This window comes from Amblyomma maculatum, chromosome 9, assembly GCF_055883805.1.
Source record: "Amblyomma maculatum isolate TAMU_Amacu chromosome 9, ASM5588380v1, whole genome shotgun sequence".
Classification (NCBI taxonomy): Eukaryota; Metazoa; Arthropoda; class Arachnida; order Ixodida; family Ixodidae; genus Amblyomma; species Amblyomma maculatum.
Genome location: NC_139352.1, coordinates 98,712,239 through 98,729,771, shown reverse-complemented (window position 1 = coordinate 98,729,771; position 17,533 = coordinate 98,712,239). Strand labels below are relative to the sequence as shown.

Sequence of the window (17,533 nt, the reverse complement as noted above, 5' to 3'; positions counted from 1 at the left end):
CCCCTATAATCTCGCCCCACAAATGAAAACATAAAAAACCTGGATAATTAAACTTAGTTGTTGAATCGTTTACTTATTGAGCTTCACCAGGGACATAACGTCCGCTATTTTGTAGAACCCATCAGCCCAAACCACACTGCTGCCTATCTCACGGCGCTTACAAAGAAATCTCGACCCTTGAGGAAAAGCTTAGCCAAACATCGTTGCCGTCGCTGACCTCAGGCTGGCAATTCTATACTACTGTGCCCAAACGTGTTCATGTGTCGGTCACCGTGCGTGGCTAATAATACAACGCTCCAATACACTATATACATATACGAAGCCAACAAATACTCACAAAAATCAATATTGTGGAATGGGAATCTGTTCCCAGCCGCCTCATTTAGATGGAGACGCAGTGCGAGAACGTCCGAGTGCTGTGCGACGTCATTACACGTCAAAGAAAGCTCGGGTAGTTGAAATAATCCGTGAGGCTCCCCGCAAAGCCTTAGTCACTACGGAATGTTAAAGAAACCAAGGCAGAAAGCCCTGAAAAAATGCATGCATTTAACTCGGAGTACGGCACTGAGAACACCGGCCGCTAATTTGTGAAGTGCCCTTTTTCGCAAAGCCGTCGCGACTTGCTCGGGCACTGTAAACACGCAGCGTGCGAGCTAGCTTTCCAGCAATGCGAGCGAGGTGCGCGCCAGCGCGGTAGCAGACGACACGAAGCTCCTCCCCCGGGCCCCTGTGCGCCTGCGCGGCTTTGCTTCGATGCGCGGCCGCGCCGGATGCGCTGGCGCTCCGCGGAGCGCGGCCACGCGGAGCCGTGTTCATACTTAGAGTGGACGACCCTGTACAGAGCATCACATCAGGGTCCTCTGGAAGATTCATTATTTGTGATTTTAGTTATTGCCAAAGAGAATATCGGGTTATTTGCATATACGCACCAAATGCAGTGGATGAGAGATATAATTTTTTCGCTATTATTCAGCAATATGTGGACCTTGAAAAATGCCTCATAATTTTGGGGGACTATAACTGTGTCCTGAATTCTACAGACAAAACCAGCGGCACGGCTTTCCGAGATAAGAGCACAGATTTATTAGCCGATATCGTTACCGCAGCCGAATTAGTCGACGTGGCCGAAGTCCTAGAGAGTGGACAGGCAGTGAAGTACACTCATTTCCAGGGGACAAGCCACGCACGCCTAGATCGGGTTTATGTAGCACTCGACCTGATCCCAAAATGTCGCACTTACACCGTGCTACCGCTGTGTTTTACTGATCACTGTCTGGTTAAGTGCGTAATAGGAACAAAGAAACAAGTTAGGAAGTTTGCTTGGGATATGTGGAAAATGAACGTTAAGCTTCTCGATGACGAATATTTTGTAGCAAAAGTGACACAAGAAACAAGCAGAATAAATATGAACGATTACTGCTGGGTGGGACAACAGTGGGAACTATGCAAAGAGCAAATCAAAATCACAGCGATTGATAGGGCCAGTTCTATTCGATTTCACGAAAAAATTAAAGAAAACGAACTGCAGAAAACACTAAAGATGTTAATTACAGAGGAATGCAAAAAGCCAGGTGTTTTCAAAGATGACGTGAGGATTATAAAACAGCAATTACGGCTGATCGAAGAAGAGCGTTATCGGGGCGCGCTGGTGCGAGCTAGAACAAATGCACTAAAAGCGGGCGAAGTACCCACGAAGCGGGCTTTAGGTTCGGAAAAAACGAACGGCCAACGAAACCACGTATGCGAGATAGAGCGGAACGGCGTTGTGGTGTCAGATAACGACGGCATTGGGCGAGAGTTCTTTGAGCATTATCAGGCGTTATTTGCGTTTCATGAAGCTGACTCAGACGGTTTCAAAAAGATGTATCTGGGCCAGATGCCGCGACTGGCCGACGAGGGAAAAGAAGTTTTGGAGCGGCCAATAACTGAAAGAGAAGTGTGCCGAGCAATTGAAAACTTGAATGACGGAAAGTCGCCTGGGCCCGATGGCTTGAGTGCCGCGTTCTACAAGTTTTTCAAAGATAAGTTGTCTGCAGTGCTTGCAGCTGTATTCAATGAGGCATACCAACTGAAAGAATTACCACCGTCATATAGTACGTCACATACTGTTCTCATACCAAAAACTGACGATACAGAAAGACTTCGCCTTGTAACGAGTTACAGGCCCATCTCTTTAACCAATGTTGACTATAAAATATTAATGAAAGTCTTAGCAACTAGGCTGCAGACAGTGATTAAGGACATAGTAGGGTGCCACCAGACATGTGGAATCAAGGGAAGGTCTATAGTAAGCAACATACACAAGATGCGGTGTGTGCTTGAGTGCTGTGATGTCATGCAATCTGGCGTCGCGGTTTTGCAACTTGACCTAGAGAAGGCCTTTGACTGTGTATCACATGTTATCCTGTTCGCCATTCTTGACCATATTAATGTCGGTTCGGTTATCAGAGAGGGTGTGGCCTTGGCGTACAGGAATTGCTCAACGCGGCTTATTGTAAACAAGTCACTGGGGGCCCCCATTGCCGTGCAGCGTGCGGTACGCCAAGGCTGCCCCCTCAGCCCACTTTTATTTTGTCTGTACATTGGATCACTATGCTTGACTATTATTAAGAATGATTCTGTTCACGGTTTTCCGCTCCAAGCTACTGAAGTGAAGCTCTTAGCATACGCCGATGACGTCGCAGTGTGTTGTATTGATAAAGAAAGTATTATAGCAGTGGTCGAAGAGGTAAAATGTTTTCGGGACATCACAGGGAGTTTGATCAACTGGGAAAAGTGCCTGGGATTTTGGCATGGAGAATGGGCGTCAACCCCAGACACGTTTGCAGGCGTAACGTGGGTGAAGACCCCAGTGAAGTACCTGGGTGTCCCTCTGCAATTCTACGAAAGCAATGATGACCTCTGGAGAAGCCAGGCGCATGAAATACGTGAGAAAGCAGACAGATGGAAGGGAGTTCCTCTCTCGTTTTTTGCCAAGGCAACTATGTGTAATCTTTTTTTTATAAGCAAATTATGGTATCTAATGCAGGTTTTGCATTGCTCGAGGCTAAATGTGCAAAAGCTGCACAGAGTGTTTGCCACCTTTATTTGGGCACCGCAGTGGGAAAGGTGCAGCCGAACAAATTTGTTCAGAAAGGTGGAGGACGGCGGTCTTGGTCTGGCGCACCTCTTTGTGCGACAGCTTATTAACAGGTTTCTGTTTTTCCGGGACACAAAAGACTCCTTCTTACGAACGGTGTGCCAAATGAGATTAAGACGGGCGTTGCCAAACTTTGTGATCGGCACGAATGAAATGCCAGGGTCAATTAAGGGCTTTTTCAAGGAGGTGGTGATGAGCGTATGTTTCTTGACAGTACGATTTTCTAACGTTTATCTGTCTGCGGTGAAAAGGAAAACACTGTACAAAGATGTGTGCGACAGCATACTTCCTGTACCGATGTACAGAGCCATGCACAGTGGAGGGCCGGGCCAGAATGTGTTAAAACGGGTGAAGAAAATGCAAGTGACACCAGGCATGAAGTCCTTTTTTTTTAAACTTCATACTGAAACACTTCCAGTCAAAACATTCCTTGAACAACGAGGCTTTTTCTTGCCATGGGGAACTAACTGTCTAATCTGCAAGCTACCCGAAACTATAGATCATGTTTTTCTTCACTGCTGGGAAGGAGTGTATTTCTGGGATGTTCTGCAGAGAACAGTGAAAAAGGATTTCCCTCTAGATACACATGGGATCAGATATTTGGCGATAGATAACGAAGATGGTTTTCCTTTCGATCTCGTAATGTTGGCTGGCCTCCACTCTGTATGGCGCTCCCGCATGGCCGTCTCTGTTGTGATCCTGATGCGAGGCCTGCACGGTTGTATTTTCGGGAGAGAATTTCCCGCTTCGTTGAGGTGCAGAAGACACTTTAGTGTGCGCCGCAGTGGCTGCCAAGGATGGAAGCCTTGGCAGGGCTAAAGGAATTTTAAGTGACAATGTCAGTACAAAACTGACAGCGTTTCCTTTTTGATCCACGCCTTGCCTGTGTTTGTATATAGTGTATCGTGATGTACTGAGTTAGTTGTCGGAGCCCGGCAATAAAGAAAAAAAAAGGCAGCAGGATCCACCACAATGGCATTGTCTCTTTGATGACTTAGTGCACTTGACACGATTTTAGCCACGTACGCGATAGCTCAAGTGTAGTTGACGTTTTTTATCATGTGTATTTTTGTTTTGTGTTTCACGGCAATAAAGAAAAAAAAAGTTAATATAGTTGCCAGTATCCCCGCCTATCACGCGGGAGACCGGGGTTCGAATCCCCGACGGGCAGCTTAGATTTTTGTTTTCATCCTTCTGTGCTATTTCTGTTCAGCGCCAACGGGCTTCATTACGCTTCCTCGTTAGTATAGTGGCCAGTGTCCCCGGCCATCACTCGGGAGACCGGGGTTGGATTCCCCGACGGAGAGCTTAGTTTTTGTTTTAATCCTTCTGTGCTATTTATGTGCAACGCCAAGGGGCTTCATTTCGCTTCCTCGTTGGTATAGTGGCCAGTATCCCCGCCTGTCACGCGGGAGACCGGGGTTCGATTCCCCGACGGGGAGCCTAGATTTTTGTTTTCATCCTTCAGAGCTATTTCTGTGCAACGCCAACTGGCTTCATTGCGCTTCCTCGTTAGCATAGTGTCGAATCCACTTCCGGCCACCGAGCGTGACGGACGTGTTATGACGAGCTCCGTTGAAGCGGCTACAGCGGCCATGTCAGGCCGCGGTGACAGGATTTTTGCATCGGGTGAAGAATACCAGGTCATATTGCCTAGTTTGCCTACAGGACCATTCGTTCTAAACAGTGGTTTCCTGCACGGAGACATCAGGGTCCGCCCATACCGGGTGGAAGATTTCCGGGATGTGCTCGCTCCCCTATCGCTCCTGCCGGAAGTTATCGCCATCGGGGCGTACCGCATGAGCCACGTTTGGGCCGTAACCTTTAAGGACGACGTGGGCGTAAAGAAGATTGTGCAAATGGGTGAGCTGAAAGTGAAATCTGCTCGATGTTTCGTGACTGACCCGGCGAACCGAGACATCCGAATGAAGCTCCATTGGCTGCTGCCCAGCGTACCGGACGAGGACGTGCGGCTCGCTTTCGCGCCGTTCGGCAAAGTGACCGACATATCTAAGGAGCGGTGGCGCGCACAGGGTGTGGCGGATATGGGTTCGACCACGAGGCTGGTGACGTTGAAGTTGAATGCCGGCGTGAAGCTGGACGACCTGCCCCACCAGGTGAACGTCGCTGGAGAGCTAGCCCTTGTGTTCGTTGCGGGCAGGGCTCCCCTCTGTCTGCGGTGTCGAGGCACGGGCCACATTCAGAGTGACTGCCGCATTCCACGGTGCGGTTCCGGCCGTCGCTTCCTACATGACGAGACCCAGTGTTCTCGGACGTACGCCAGCGTCGCCGGGCCCGTGAGCAGCGTAGACGCTGCCGAACTGCTCATGGATGAAGCCGACGCGGAGGAGGCATCGATAGCGGCTAATGTATCGTCGCTGCAAGAGACCACGGTGGGCGCCCCACAGACGGATCAACTGGAGTGTCAACCTGTCGCTGGCTCAACGCCCGAAAAGTCTTCCCCAGAGTCTGCATCGGCCGTCGCCGTCGTGCCGAATGGTGCGGCTGTGACATTATCTGACTCTGTGGTTAACGACACCCAGCCCATGGACGTTCTCGGTACAATGGTCAGACAAACGGTCGGAAAACGGCCGCACGAGCAACTCGCTCCTAATGTGCCCCAACTAGGTGCCAATGGCGGAGACAAGCCGCCGACTAAAACATCACGTATGAGGCGTTCGACCTTGAAGCCGCGTCCGAACATTCCTGTAGAAACACGGCAGGCGAGTAACCCGCCTCCGTAGTTTTGTGTAGTTCATGCCGTACAGATGTGGCATGGGGTTCCGGGCTTTGTCGTTTAGGTAGACACCATGAGATAGGGTCCTTTCCTTTCTTCGACATGGCAATCAACCTCCCTGAAGCGCTACGTGTAGCTACAATAAACGTACGGGGCCTCGGAGCAAGAAGGCGACAGTGCCAGCTTAACCGCCTTTTCATTGAGAACGATCTGCACGTAGTAGCTGTTCAAGAAACCAAAATTGATAGCCAAGAAGCGACAGATCGAATGGTGTCCGCTTTCCGACTGCATTTCGACGTTTGTGTGTGTCATTCAGTTAGCTCCTCTGACGGCTGTGCCCTTTTCATACGTAACAATGTTGGTAAAAATGTGCAGTCGCTGTTTTCGTGTCAAAGTGGCCGGCTCCTGATTGTTGATTTTTCACATTACGATGTAAACTTCAGAGTTATGTGTGTGTATGCACCTAATATAGCTTCCGAGAGAATAATGTTTTTTGAACGTTTCCAGACGAACCTAGATTGTGAAAAGGTCATAGTTTTGTTGGGGGATTTCAACTGTGTTTGTCGCGCTGAAGGCCGTGTAAAATACTTGACAGTGAAGGATAAGAGTGCGGGGATCCTGAATTCAGTTACTCAGGGTCACAACTTGGAAGATGTTGGAAGTGTGTTTGCAAATGCCACTCAACCGCAATTCACTCATTTTCAAGGCAGTAGCCACGCACGACTTGATCGGTTGTATGTATCGCATGAATTAGTGCCGCTGTGTACATCGTATGAGGTTAGATCAGTTTGCTTTAGTGATCACTGTCTAGTGATTGCAAACTTCGGCAGAAATCAAAGCAAAAACAGCTTTAATTGAGACCTATGGAAACTCAACACGAAACTGTTGGAGGACGAGGGTTATGTTAAGGACGTTGAAGAGGAGCTAAAAAAGTTGCTTGCAGAGCAGCCGATAAGTGTTGCCGTGGGCTGGGAAGAATTTAAACAGGCAGTAAAACTGAAGGCAATTGAAAAAAGTAGTAAACTGCGATATGAACAGAAACAAAACGAAAAACACCTGTGTGAGCAACTAGAATTCCTTACTGGTATAGAATGCGCTCAACCAGGTACATTTTCCAAAGAACGAAGGAGCATCAAGATACAGTTGGAAAGATTAGATACAGATAAGTACAGAGCGGCGGTTATTCGCGCACGGTCTGAGAAGCTGTGGGCCGCTGAAGCACCTACAAAGCGTGCTTTATCGGACGAAAAGCGATACGCGAGCCGTAAGGAAATACGGAAAATACGAAGTGGGAATGATGTTTCGTCGGATGGCAGTGTTATCAAACATGTAATTCCCGGTCATTTCAAAGACCTACTTGGTCACCCGCGAAAAATGGTAGGGGATTTTGCAGCAGAATTTTTGCCTCTAATGCCCAAGCTTGATGATGAAGAAAAGGAGCCACTAGAAATGCCAATTTGCGTCGAAGAAATAGAGGACGCAATAGACCCTCTGCCAGCTGGTAAAGCACCGGGCCCTGACGGATTAGGGGCGTCCTTTTATAAAATGTTTAAGCCAATGGTAGCTCACCTCCTCCTGAAGGTTATCAATGAAGCTTATGAGCAAAACCGTGTTCCACTGTCCTTCAGAACTTCTCATATCACACTGATTCCGAAAACTGAGGAGCCGGAAAAGCGTTTGTTGGTGGGGTCTTATCGCCCGATAAGCCTCACCAACGTTGATTATAAAATATTTATGAAAGTGTTGGCAAGACGACTGCAATGTCTGGTAACAAAGCTGGTTGGCACGCATCAGACTTGTGGCATAAAGGGACGGAGCATCGCCACGAACATTCACGTAGCGCGAAGCGTACTAGAATGTTTTGACGCACTTGGTGACCGTGTGGCAATGATCCAACTGGATCTCGCAAAAGCATTTGACCGGGTGTCGCATGATGTGCTCTTTGCCATATTGGATCACTCCAATGTTGGGGATTTAATAACAGACGGCGTCAGAATGACGTATGCCAACTGCACAACGCGAATTATAGTGAACGGAGCACTGACCGAAAGCCTGCAAGTGCGGTCGTCAGTTAGGCAGGGCTGTCCCATGTCGCCCCTGTTGTTTGCACTCTACCTTGAGCCTCTTTGCTTGGCTATCCGAAATAATGAGAGCGTAACGGGCTTCAGGCTACAGTCAGCGCATGTTAAAATATTGGCCTATGCCGATGATATTGCGGTTTTCTGTTCAGATAAAGATAGCATCTGTGAAGCCACAAATGTAGTCCACAAATATTGTCAGTCTATGGTGGCGTTAATAAACTGGGAAAAGAGCTATGGCTTCTGGCACGGCAGTTGGGAAGACACGCCAGAGTACTACTCTCGACTGCAGTGGTCAACGATTCTTACAATGTATCTAGGTGTACCTCTCCAAGCATACCGGGACCCTGATTCGTATTGGAAAGATGAAACTTTAAATGCAAAAGAAAAGGCTGATGCGTGACAAGGAAGGCAATTATCTGTATTTTCGCGGGCTACCGTGTGCAATTTATTTCTCACTGCAAAAATATGGTATGTCATGAATGTGCTCAGTGCCTCTCGGATCAGCATTCAAAAATTGCACCGTGTTTTCGCCGTTTTTATTTGGGCATCGACGTGGGAAAGAACCAGTCGGACAAACTTCTTTCTGTCTGCAAAAAAAGGTGCGCTAGGCCTTGCACATTTGTTTTTGAGGCAAGTCGTCTCACGATTTATGTTTCTGCGAAATCAAAATGACATGTTCTTGCGCACAGTTGTGCAACTCCGACTGTGCAGACTCCTTCCAGGATATGTGGTATGCTCTTGTCATGCTATGGGTGGGGCTGTGAGAGGGTACCTACGTGAAGTGGTGCTTGCATACGGGATGCTGCATGCGCGATTTTCGATGCAATACTTGAGTGATGTCACGCGGAAAAAATTGTACTCAGATTTATTGGATGCAATGATTCCGGTTCCACTTTACCGTTTGCCATTATGTGGAGGCCCAGGAGGAGATGTTTTGCACAGAGTGAAGAGAATGCCCGTGTTACCCTCGGTCAAATCCTTTTTCTTTAAACTTCATACTAACACGTTATCAGTAAAAACATGGCTTCATGAAAAAGGTCTTTTTGTACCCTGGACAACTAACTGTTACCTATGTAAGAAAGCTGAAACCATAGAACACGTATTCCTGGATTGTTGGGATGCCATCTTTTTCTGGGATGTGCTTCAAAGGACTTTGAAAAAAGAATTACCCCTAGATATGTACGGCATAAGATTCCTTCCGGTTTTACACGCTGACAATAGTCCACTGGATACGACTATGCTCCTCGGCCTCCACAGCTTGTGGAAAACGCGAATGCAGATGTTGATGTGCGCCCTGTGCGGGAACATTTTATAGATAGTGTTGTACGTTTGAGGGAAGTGTATCGAACACTCCCCGAACCACCAGAATGGATAGACCAGCTTAACAGCTTGGTAGAGATGAATAAATTTTAACGCGTCGTGTCCGCTAAAGATTTGCCGACACGTTTTATCACTTTTGTATGTTGTGTATTGTGTGTCGAAGCCGGCAATAAAAAAAAAGAAAAAACAGTTAGTACAGTGGCCAGTATCCCCGCCCATCACGCGGGAGACCGGGGTTCGATTCCCCGACGGGGAGCTTAGATTTTTGTTTTCATCCCTCTGTGCTATTTCTGCGCAACGCCAACGGGCTTCATTGCGCTTTACAAAGGAGAGTTAAAAAAAGACCTGCCATTGACGCCACGTGGAATTCGGTACTTGACAACTGTTAATGATGATGTTCAGTATGACCTCATCACTTCTTTGGGCCTTCACAGTATTTGGAGGAGTAGGATGGCTTATAGACACTGTGATGTCGATGCACGATCTGTATATGATTATTTTGTTGAACAAGTGTAAAACTAAAAGAAATTTTGAAGCAGTAAGGCGCTGCGGAGGAGGTCTTGAGTCTAATGGGCGAACTTGTGGTAATGAAAGTCCATTAGACACGGTTGTCAGCCAAGGGGCATGGCAACCACGATCTTTTACTGATGTATTTGTACCAATTCATGCAATAATGAAAAAAATTCCTCGTTAGCATAGTAGCCAGTATCCCCGCCCGTCATGCGGCAGACCGGGGTTTGATTCCCCGACGGGGAGCTTAGTTTTTGTTTTCATCTTTCTCTGCTATTTCTGCGCAACGCCAACAGGCTTCATTGCGCTTCCTCGTTAGTATAGTTACCAGTATCCCCGCCTGTCACGCGTTCTGCTTCCGGCAACCGAGTTGAACGGATCTCAGGGTCATGGGTTCCAACGGAGCGGCGATAGCGGCCGTTGACGGCCGCGGAAACAGGATCGATGCAAGCGAAGATAAGGACTACCAGATCATTTTTCCTGCACTGCCAACCGGTCGTGTTGTTTCAAACACGGTTTTTCTTCAATGCGATGTACGAGTGAGGCCTTTCCGGGTCGAAGATTTTCGTGACGCCTTGGCCGAGTCCGGTGTGCTCCCCTACGTGGTTGCGTTGGGGGCGTACCAAACCAAACATGTCTGGGCGGTTGCCCTGCGGAGTGCGGAGGCAACAAAGAAGCTGCTCGTCTTCAAGGAGCTGCAAGTGAAGAAACGCCGCTGTCTCATCATCGACCCGGAAGATTGGCAGGTAAAGCTACGGCTTCACTGGATGCTTCACGGCGTGGCCGACGATGACATCCGGTAGGCATTCGCGGCGTTTGGCAAGGTGACGGAAGTCACGCGTGAGCGGTGGCGGATACAAGGCGTCAATGACAAGGGTTCTACGACAAGGGCTGTCCTGCTGAAGTTGAAGGCGGGCCTGAAATTGGACGACCTGCCACATCAGGTACGCGTCGCCGGAGAGTTGGCCCTTGTCGCGGCGCCTGGACGCCCGATGCAGTGCCTGCGCTGCCACGGCACCGGTCACGTGCGCCGGGAATGCAAAAGAGAGAGAGAGAAATAACATTTATTGCACCCGTCAAAAGGTTGGTGAGGATCCGAGGCGAAGCTCTGTCCCAACCATGTCCTCCCCCTCAGCCGTCGACCTGGATCCTTTGGATCTGAGCAGCGGCCAGAGCAAGACGGACTTCTCGTTGCCCTTTCTCGTCCTGCTTGAAAAGTAGTGTCTCCAAGGACTCATTTGTTCTGTCAGGTTCTCCAAATCTAGGACACGTCCTTATCATATGGATCATGCCCGCTATGCCATCGCAACGTTTGCACCTGGGGCTAAATATTTCCGGGTGCCGCTTGCTGTAAAGCTGGGGGTTCGGGAATACTCCAGTCTGTAGCTTACGCCACATAACCTCCTCGCTTTTGGTGAGTTGCTTACACGCTTTTGGTAGTACTGATCTGCCTAATTTGTAATGATTTAGGATATCTTGGTAGGTGTTAAGGTAACCGTCGAACTGCAGGGGCTCCTCATCGCGCAAGCGTTACGGGTTTGGCAATAAGTCGTCACTGGGATCCCGGAATGTAGCTAATCCTCGGGCCAGTACGTGCGCTTTCTCGTTCCCTCTCAACCCCTGGTGCGCCGGTGTCCAAATGAGCGCGACCTGCTCGGCCGGTGGTGGACCACTGGCCAACACTCTTGCTGCTATGGCCGAATTGCGGCCCGCGTCAAAGTTTCTAATCGCTGATTTCGAGTCTGTAACTACAATTTTGACCTGTAGTGTTGTTAGAGCTAGCGCGATGGCCACCTCTTCCGCCTCCGTTGTGGTCGAATTTCGGGTGCTGCAGCAAACTACCGAGCCCCCGTCTTCTCTAGTTGCAACTGAAACACGTCCCCCACCGTTCGCGCATTGTGCGGCATCTGTATATAAGACGTCAGTTCCCCGCTGTACGAAATGTCGGCGGTACGGCCACGCAGACAACGATTGTGTACGCTCTTACGCGGCAGCTACGGGTGCCGCGTCAAAAGACGACATGGCGGAGCTCCTGATGGACGTAGTGGAGGCCGAGGAATCCGCAAAAGGCATTGAGGAACAGGAAAAGATAACCGGCGCTACGGACTCTTCAGGACCTTCCAGCAGCGATGCCGGGCGGAAACCTGAAGCGGGAGACCCTGCAGGAAACCAGATGGAGGAGCCGACTGAAGGAGTAAGCGGGCCGGCGCTCAAGGAAGCAGAACCAGCGACTCTGTATGAGCAGAACCATGGCAAGAGCGCCGCCCGCTCCACCGGTGTTTCTGCCCCATCGAAGCGGTCCCACGCCCAGACCAGGGCTGAGGGAGATAAGGCGACAGCTCCCAGCGTCGAAGAGCCGCCGGCAAAAACCAGCCAAGGACGGCGGTCCACTGTGCGGCCGCGACCTAATGTGTCGGCGGAGAGGAGAGACCACTACAAACCGCCACCGTAGCCAAGCCTGCCACCAGCACCGTATGGCTCCGGGGTCAAAGACATCGTCTAGCCATGCGCTAAACGCGAGAGGTAAGCACCATGTTACCGGCCTCTTTCCTCTGTATGAAAATGGCTTCTGCGGCTCCGATAAATATAGGTACACTTAATGTCAGGGGACTGGCAAGCAAGAAGAAGCAGGGCCAGGTGCACCGCCTTTTAACTGAGCATGACCTCGACGTCCTGGCCGTGCAGGAAACGAAAGTTTATGGGGAAGAAGAGACCGGTGACATGGTGCGACGTTTCACGTCTAGGTATTTTGCAGTAGTGAGCCACGCAATTGGCACGTGTGCGGGCTGTGTCATATTTGTTAAGAAATTACCCGGACTCGAGGTTCAGGCGCATATGGCATGTCCGTCGGGCAGGTGTGTTTGTGTGGATTTTCTGTACAACAAAAAGTATTGGCACATTATTAGTGTGTACGCTCCAAATGTTGTGCATGAAAGGGTAGCCTTTTTTTTTTTAAATGTGCAAAAGTACTTCAGTTGTGAGAAATCCCTGATTGTCATGGGCGACTTTAATTGCGTCTTGAGAGGCTGCGATAAATCCAGTACAAGAGCGTTTAGGGACATAAGTACTGAGGTTCTCTCGGAAATTATAGACACTAGCAACCTTGACGACGTGGCGAAATGTTTAGAAGGATCGCGTTGTGTGAAGTTTGCACATTTCCAGCGGTCAAGCCACGCGCGGCTGGATCGCATTTATGTGTCTACGGTCGTCATATCAAAATGCAGTAGTTACAATGTAGTACCGATTTCATTTTCCGATCATTGTTTAGTGGAGTGCGGGTTAGGGACAAAAAACTGAGGCAATCAGTTTTCATGGTAGACGTGGAAATTAAATAATAAGCTCATTACAGACTATATCTTTAGAAGGAAAGTAAGCGAAGAAATTGACAAAATAGTCTAGGGGGGAGATGAAAATATGGCAGCAGTGGGAACATTGCAAAGAGCAAATAGAGTTAGCAGCAATCGAACGGTCAAGCTGTATACGACAAGAACAGAAGCGTGAGGAGCACAATTTAAGATCCTTGCTAACTAGACTACTTGAAAAAGAAAGCGAAGAGCCTGATAAATGGATGGACGATATTAGGAAAATAAAAAACAGGATTGAACTGTTCGAAGAGGAGCGCTATCGTAGTGCGCTCGTGCGGGCGAAGGCGCAGATATAGCTGCTGGGGAGACACCGTCGAAACGAGCACTAGGAATCGAGAAGACGCATGCTCAGCGAAACCACATTGAACTGATCGAATGAAGCGGGACGTTATCTGGAGAAAGCGGTCATATCAAGCAGGCGTTTCTTGAATACTATCGACCGCTGTTTACAAAGCAAGACGTGGAAGTAAACGCATTCAAAGGAAAGTTTCTGGGCGCTTTACCGCGATTAGATGATGAGCAAAAAGATAGGCTGGAGCTGTCAATAACCGCGTTGGAGGTCGAGCTTGCCATAGAAAAATTGAACCCGGGAAAATCTCCCGGCCCCGAGGGGTTAAGCGCGGCGTTCTACAAAGCATACAAACATGAAATAGTGCCGGTACTGACAGCCGTGTACAACAAGTCCTACAAAGTAAATGAATTGCCCCCGTCTTATGGCAAATCCCACACAGTGTTGATTCCTAAATACAATGAAGCAGATAAGTTACAACAGGTTACAGCATATCGCCCTATCGCACTCACGAATGTAGACTACAAAGTATTTATGAAAAGTCTAGCCCGTAGACTACAGTCAGTAATTCAACAGTTAGTTGGACCACACCAGACGTGTGGGATCAAGGGTCGATCCATTGTTTCCAATGTGCATAAAGTGAGGAGTGTGCTTGAGTGCTGTGATCACACAAACAGTTGTGTGGCCATCCTTCAGTTGGTTCTGGAGAAAGCATTTGATTGTGTCTCACATGAAATCCTGTTCTGCATACTCGACCATATGAATGTAGGGTCCGTCATTCGCGAGGGAGCGGTCATGGCGTACCGAAGCTGCGCAACAAGATTGATTGTAAATATGAGTTTGGGGGGCCCCATAAACGTGCAGCGATCAGTTCGCCAGGGTTGTCCCCTCAGCCATCTGCTATTCTGCATTTACATCGAGACACTGTGTTTAAATATCATGGAAAACGACAAAATTCGTGGCTTCCAATTGCAAGCTGCAGAAGTTAAGCTGCTGGCATATGCGGACGATGTGGCTGTATTCGCAGTGAATCGCGAAGGGGTAATCGAGGCCGTGTCGTCTGTAAAAGAATTCACAAAGGTTTCCGGCAGTAAAGTTAATTGGTCAAAGTCCCTGCATGGGGCTTTAGCACGGAGAATGGCCAACGACGCCGGAGAAGTTCGCAAACATGTCCTGGGTGACAATACCAGTAAAGTACTTGGGCGTCCCACTAGATAGTTATCGCGATAGCGAATCGTACTGGAGGGCACAGACTCAAGCCACGCGGGAAAAGGCAGAGGGGTGGAAAGGGCAACAATTGTCAGTTTTCGCCAGGGCCACAGTGTGCAATCTGTTTTTTATGTCGAAGCTGTGGTACGCGATGCAAGTGTTGCATTGTGCAAGGATAAACGTACAGAGACTGCACCGGATATTTGCCATTTTTGTGTGGGCAGCAGAATGGGAACGATGTAGCCGGACCACTTTGTTTAGGCGGGTGAAGGAGGGTGGACTGGGTTTGGGGCATTTATTTCTACGACAGATTGTCAGCAGATTTTCTTTTTGTTAGCGATGTAAGAGATCCATTTTTGCGTAGTGTGTGCCAATTAAGGCTCGGAAATGCACTGCCGGACATTGTTGTCTCGACCGAAAGTGCATCGGGACGCATTTTTGGTTGTTTTAGAGAAGTTGTCGCGAGTGTGCGATTCCTGTCTGTTCGATTTTCTTATGGATATTTATCTTGTGTTAGCAGGAAGAAGCTGTACGAGGATTTGTGTGACGTAGTTCTTCCCATACCAATGTATAGGGCCTTATACAGTGGAGGACCAGGACGCGACATACTTAAGCGGGTGAAGGCGATGCAGGTGCCGTCAAATGCAAAAACTTTTTTCTTTAAGTTACACACGGAAACACTGCCAGTAAAAAACTTCTTGGAAGGGAAGAAGTTATTTTTACCTTGGGGTTCGCATTGCTTAATTTCTAAACAGCCAGAAACTATAGACCACGTTTTCCTACATTGTTGGGAAGGGGTATACTTTTGGGATATTTTACAAAGGACTTTAAAAAAGAAATTTCCTTTAGACTCGCATGGTATTAGGTACTTGCCAGTAGAGAATGAGGATGGGGTGCCATTTGACCTTATTATGCTAATGTCCCTCCACTGTTTTTGGCACTCGAAAATGGCAAGAAACCATTGCGATCCTGACGCAGGGCCAGCACGGATCTATTTTCGGGAAGGCATTAATAGATAAATTGAAATTCAGAAACTTGCTCCTGAAGCTGCCGAGTGGCTCGGAAGATTGCAGCCATTAGTGACTCTAAGAGAATTTTTAGCATGACGACGCCACAACCCACCTGGCTGATTGTTGTATTAATGATTGCTCATTGTGCCCTGTAAGTGGTTTTGTGTATTGTGGTCCCTGCCGATGTCAGGCAATAAGGAAAAAAAAAGTGGCCAGTATCCCCGCCAGTCACGCGGGAGACCGGGGTTCGATTCTCCGACTGGGAGGTTAGGTTTTTGTTTTCATCCTTCTGTGCTATTTCTGTGCAACGCCAACGGGCTTCATTGCGCTTCCTCGTTAGTATAGTGCCAAAACGGAAGAATGGTCATCCCATGCAACAGTTCAACCGCAATGCTGTCTTTCTGCAGAAGAGATGTGAGTGAAATGTTTCGCGATTTATAATTTCTTGAGATGGCGACCAATTTATCCACTAGCTTGCGCGTAGCCACGCTAAATGTGAGGGGGCTATCAACGCGTCGGAGACAACAGCAGCTGAACCGCCTTCTGCTGGAAAATGAAATTGATGTGCTAGCAGTTCAAGAGAGCAAAATGGAAAGCGAACAACAAACAGATAAAATGGCTGAAATATATCGTTCTAGATATAGTGTTTGCGTTTGTCATGCGGTTGGAACATCGGGGGGATGTGTCATTTTCATCCGAAATTGCATATAGAATTTTTAGTCTGTGTTCTCGTGTGAGAGTGGTCGGCTTTTGATATGTGATTTCAGTTTTTCTGGGTTGGACTGGAGAGTGATCTGCGTTTATGCGCTGACTAGAACGTTTGAGCGCGAAGAGGTTTTTCACTATATGAAATCCTTCCTAATACATGAGAGGCATGCTCTCCTGCTTGGAGACTTCAACTGTGTCTGTAGACCGGAAGATAGAACAACACACCGTGTCCTTCGTGACAAGAGTGCAGAGTTACTTAATGACATTGTTAACGAGGCAGACCTTGAAGATGCTGGCTGTATACTGACGCATGAAGGCCAAGCAATGTTCACGCACTTTCAAGGTAGCTGTCATGCAAGTTTGGACCGAATATATGTTCCTAGTGATTGTGTGCCCTTCTGCTCGGAATATCAAACACTTCCCATGAGCTTTAGTGACCACTCCCTTGTATTGATTACTCTAGGGATGAAAAGTAAGGCAACAAAGTTAAATTGGGAGCTATTCAAATTTAATGAAAAACTGCTGCTGGATGAAGAGGGTATCACTAAAGTGAAAGAATATATTACGCATATATCACAAAATGGCTCTAATTTTATACAAGCATGGGAGCAGTTTAAGTGCGATATAAAGATAGCTGCTATTGACCGAGCATGCACTCTCCCACGTAAAGAAAGAGAACAAGAAAAAGAACTTTGTAGCACACTTGAATACATGCTTATCATGGAGAGCATTAAGCCTGGCTTGTGCACCCAAGATATAAAAAAGATAAAAACCAAACTTGAGGTGATAGACGAAGAGAAGTATCGCGGTGCGGTGATAAGGGCACGCAGCGAAAAATTGTGGCTCGGAGAGACGCCCACGAAAAGGGCACTTAGTGACGAAAAAAGGTACGCAGTGTCAAAAGAGATAAAAGAAATCTGCTATCAGAACGTAGTTACCTCGAAAAAAAAAACGATTGAACGGGCGTTTGTAGAATTTTACAGGGAATTGTTTAGCCTGAAAACACCGGACATTGAACGCTTCAGAAAAGACTTTCTGTCGCTGATGCCAAGAGTTGAAGACAAAGTGGCGCGGACACTTGAAGCAAGTATTACTTTCGAGGAAATTGAGGCCGTTATCGGGAAATTAAATTCCAATAAGTCACCCAGACCAGATGGTCTTGGTG

General features: G+C 48.1%; 1 non-coding gene across 1 annotated transcript; it reads left to right on the top strand.

The window, feature by feature from the left end:
• The first annotated feature begins 4,509 nt into the window (after positions 1–4,509).
• TRNAD-GUC (transfer RNA aspartic acid (anticodon GUC)) lies at positions 4,510–4,581 on the top strand. Its single transcript has one exon. It is a non-coding gene; the product is annotated as a tRNA-Asp (tRNA).
• Positions 4,582–17,533: the final 12,952 nt, after the last annotated feature.